Genomic DNA, 5,041 nt, shown 5'->3' with positions numbered 1-5,041 from the left:
AGGAGGGGAATTTTTTAGTGCCTTCATTACACACAAAAACCAAACCCAGCACCACCGAGCTGGACTTTCGTGAGCCGCAAAACAAAGCGGCCCCTGGCCTTTGGCGGAACACAACCTCACCGAGTCACGGAGCCAGGGGATGACACTTGGGAATGATCCTTGCTGCTGCCTGCAGGCAAATCGGATGAGGGAGCCACAGGAGCTGCGGGGTTTCCTGCTCTTCCTGCAACGCCATCGGTCCAGACCAGGAGACCTTTCCTGGAACAGATCTTCCCTGTAAAGGGAGCTACACCAAAGCTCAAGCCCTCATTTAGAGACCCTTGGAAAAGGAAAGGTGAGAGGGGATTACCTGGAGCCCCAGGGGACCGAGGCGAAGGCAATGAAGAAGCAGACAGCAAAGTGCTTCCACTGCTTCTCACTCCAGCAAAGGGAACATCCCTGGAATTTCATGGCCAGCGTCGCTCCCAAACCCCACAGGTGAACCCACACGTACTCCAGGACTGATCTCCTTCAAACTTCCAGCAGCACAGACTCACCGGGAGGAACTGCGATCCAAGGACACACATCAGCAACCGTCTTCCCGCTTGCCCCTCTCTCCACATTTTCCCTTTCCAGCGGGATGCAGGTGCCACCCCCCAGAGGCAGGAAAACTGCCTTGCAATCCGCTACAAAACCTGCCTGGAAAGCCCAGGATGCCCGGAGCCAGCAGCCGTTTCTCCTGGAGCTCCTGCTGACAGGCATTTGAAGCCTGCTGTGCCTCACAGCTGCTTTTCTGCCAAGGGCATTCCCATCTTTTCTTTTTTAGCCCAAAGAAAGGTTTGCAAAGCTGAGTTTTGTGAGAAGCGCTTCATATTTGGATCGTTCTTAACTTGGAGTTTCCCTTGGCACCAAAATCAGGGGCTCACCTTTTGCTTGGAGCTTGGCTGAAGTCCTCAGCAATGCCAGGGAATGTGGCCATTGGAGGCTTTGGGCAGATTTGGCTCATCTGCCTTTTTAGGCCTTGTTTCTTTCTCTCAGCCTTCCCACTGGATTGTGGCCTCCGAGGAATACGTAAAATCCCATTCCATTCCTATTCTTTCGGACAATTTTTTGTACCGTCCCTGTACAAAACGAGGCCCCCTGTTCGGATGCTTTTCCCCACCGTTCCCCGGCACTTTCATCTGCCGGTGCATTCCCTGCGTTGCTTGGGCTCTTCCCAGCTCTCTGAGCTCCTTCACAAGGCAGCAGATCGATTTGGCCCAGGAACTAAACCCTCCCGAGGAATTGTCTGATGCCATCTCCGCATTTGACACCTGATCCTTGTGCTCAAAGGATCCCTCTTTCTTCCCTTCAGCCAATTCCAAGGCTCGCTGCCCCCAGCTGCGATCAGGCCCCAGCCTGATCCCTGCAGTCTTCCCTGCCGGGATCCTGCTCAGGAATCCCTGGGCTACAAATGTAAGAATTCATTCTTCCCACCCCTGCCCAGTTCCAAAGGATTTGGTGTCTGCCTTACCCGGCTGGAGCCTGCTTCCAACTCTGTTCTTGCTGCTTCTGCTGCTTTCCAGTTCCCAGGAATTCCACCGACGGAGCGACAGCGTTTTCCAGCTCCGCCAGGATTCCCTCTGCTGCGTTTGGGTGCTGGAAGGATATCAAAACCAGGCTCTCTGGGGCTTTACTATCAGGAAATTACATCCCCGGATTTGTTCATTTCCAAATATTATCTCTTCCCAACAAAGCACTGGGCATCCAAGGAATACAGAAAGTGATGGGCTGACCACTGCTTACTCCTCTGGAATGTCAGAGCTTGGAAAAAAAGGGCACTTGAGGCTTCTCCTGGTGCTGCCCGTGAGGTGTATTTTACTTGAGAGCCCCTTCCCGTGTCTTTCCCTGTATCCACCAAAAAATCCACCCCTTCATTCCCCAGCTGCTTGCTTCCTCCCTCTTTTCCTGTATCCAACAGAATATTAACAGGTCAATAGTCCCCTCTGCAAGAGCACCTTTCATTCCAAACCTAAGAACAAACGAATCACTTCCCTTCCACCGTCCTTATTAGGATTCCACTGAGAGCAGTGGATGGAAAATGATCCTCTCCTGGTCCCTGCTGGATTCCCGGAGCAGGGATCCTTTCCCTCTTTCCCCCCACCACGGTGCCCTCCTCCCCCTCCCGCCCCACCCCACACCCTTTTCAGGCTTTGTTCCACAGCTTTTGCCTCCAGGCCTCAGATCCTTTCGTTCTCCACGAGCTCCCAGCAGCTCCACAGCCTTCCCGCTCCCATCCTGACCATTTCTCCGGGAATGGAGCTCCGCATTTCAATTGCCTTCTCTTTTCTCTGACTACTCCCACCAATCCAGAAGACCTAAAGCTGACACAAGGAACACTCGGTGCCCACAAATCCAAACCCAGACCCGGCCATCCCCAAACCAGCAACTCCCAGACAATTTGCGTTCATTCCAACCTAACACTGAGGACTCACCCAATCCTTCAAAATTCCCAAGAAATATCCTGTTGCCTTCACAGCTCCCAGGGGATTCTGCTTCGTGCTCACACGAAGGATTTGGGACTTCCCTGAAAAAACCCGTGCAGGGCACACTGGAATCCCCGATCCCGTGAATCCGGGGAGCGTTAAAAGCTCGGTCCAGCCTGGGCCCCCGGAAATTTTTGCCAAATATCCCCCAAGTCCTTGGGATAACAGAACTCTCTGGTACTGCATTTTTGGCGTTGTAAAGCCTGGAATTACTCTATTCCTAGTGCTGGGCTCTGCATATGGCCGAGAAAATCCCGGCCTCCACACAGACCCAGATTCCAAACTTTTTGATACATTTCAGCAAGCCGAGAAATTCACCTTCCCTACTTCTTCTTAAGGGCATCCTTCTCTTCCCTTACCCGGCGTGCTCTCTCCCACTGGGGGTGGGTTTTCCCCTTCCCATGCTAATTAGTCCCTACTTCTAGGAGGTTTAGGTACCTTTCTTCCCTGGGACGGATTTCTTAACACAGCTACCGAGGCTTTGGGAGTCTCCTTTATCTTCTACTTTCTGGATCCATAAATGCCACAATCCAGACGCCCAACTTCAACAAGACATCCTTTCTACCTAAAAACACACACTCTCAACTCTTAGATCTTTTAAAGTTTTACCCCCGCAAAATTCCCCTATTTTTCCACCACTGAATTCCTCAGTCCTGCTTCCAAGGATTTCTTGAATACCACGGGGCTTTTCTCAAGATTTACCCCCACGACCTTCCCTACGTGCCCACTGCTCATCACCTCATTTTTCCCTCAATGTGGTCGTTCTCCACCCCAGAGAGTTTGTCAAGTGTTGCCTCCAAAATGTTCCCCATCTCTCCACTACTCAGTTCCCCATTTTGCCTCCAAAATATTCAATCTGTCCCCTCCACATTGCATCCACTTTTACCCCCAGCGTTTTACTTCCTCTACAATATTGATTCAACCTTTTCCACCCCAAAAATGTGCATTCTCTCCCTTAAACAGCACCTCAGCTTTTCCCTCAAAAATGCCCCAGAGGGAAACTCAGATTCAGCCCCCAAACTCCCATTTGCCTACACAAACAGTTCTTGTGGCCCCTCTCAATTCCCCCAGGCTTTCAGCTCAAGGAAGAACTGGAAGCCTATTCCCTCATCTCCACCCTTGTTTTGCTTTCCTGGAAAACCTTGCGATCCCACACTTTCTCCAAGAGATCTGCTGGGACTACTGGAAGGTTTGCTCTCTCAGAGCGCCAGGGGGCTTTACAGCACTTGTTCCTCTGCATCTTTACCCTTTTATCAGCTTTCCCCTGGAACGGTGTTGTGGGAGAAGCTTGGAACTACCAGAAATGGATCACGTTCACATTTTTTCCCCACCAGTTTTTATCTGGTTTCAGATTCCTGGAATTACCCTCAAATGTGCCCTAGAACACTGCTGTGAAAGGATCAATGAGAAGAACAGCCGGAAAGCAGAAAACCACCTCCAGCAGCAGCCACAATGATCCCATTTCTCTTCTTACCTGGTCCTGCCAGAGCTCCCAACAGCCATTCCCATTCCAAAACAAGAGCTATGGAAGACATTCCTGCTGTCCGTGAGGGTGAGGCAGCAGTTCTGGATGTTCTTCGCTGTGCAATCAGACAACAAACAGAGTGTAAATGATCCTGGTGGTCCCTTCCAAGCCAAACCACCCCGTGATTCCATGCGTGGATCAGCACCTGTCCCAGCTCCATTCCAGAAACCTCCTCCCACTAACCCAGAACTTTCCTTTTTCTGCTCAACATCAGGGGTTTGCTGCCGAGTGCCCCGGGCAGGGGACGCCTCAGCCTTCCCTGGGACCGCAGCATTCCCTGGGCTGCCTCAGCATCCCCTGCGCTGCTGTTCCACGCCCATCCCGTGGTCCAGCGCCTGCGCGGGCTGCAGTGCCGGGCTCTCCCCACGAGGCGGCAGCACCGGGAGCGAGCAGCCCCGGCCGGTCCCGCTGTCTCGGGGCAGCTGCGCCTGTAACCCGCCCTGAGCCGGCGGGGCCGTGAACACAGCGGGCACAAACCCCACCGCTCCCCTTTATTTCACCCTCAGAGGCACAGGATCGCAGCATTTCCTGGGCTGCAAGGGACCCACAGGGAGCATCGAGTCCAAATCCTGGCCCTGCACCCCAAGAATCCCACCCTGTGCCCGAGAGCCTTGTCCAGACCCAAACTCTTCCCCCAAGATCCTGAAAACACAGCGGGGCTGGGAGAAGGATGACCACGGAGGATTTTTTTATACAGATCTCCTTGCACGATCGTTAAATAATATTATTAGACAGTCCATGAACGCATCCCTGTGCCGGGACAGCCACCCCTGTGCCGGAACACTCATCCCTGGGCCGGAATACCGATCCCCCGCGGCCCCCACCGTCCGCTCGGGGCTGTCCCCGTTCCCCGCTCACCTCCGAGCCCGGAGCACCCGCCCCGGTGCCCCCGGCCCGGCAGCGCTGCTCCCCGGGCTCCCCGCCATCGCCGCTCCTGGCGAAGAAGGGCGGAAGTCACCGGTACCGCACCGATGTGGCTATTCGACCTTCTCAAGATGGCGGCCGGAAATAC

This window comes from Coloeus monedula, assembly GCF_965178545.1.
Source record: "Coloeus monedula genome assembly, contig: HAP1_SCAFFOLD_71, whole genome shotgun sequence".
Taxonomy (NCBI): domain Eukaryota; kingdom Metazoa; phylum Chordata; class Aves; order Passeriformes; family Corvidae; genus Coloeus; species Coloeus monedula.
The sequence above is the reverse complement of the archived record's forward strand: the minus strand, read 5'-3'. Positions refer to the sequence as shown.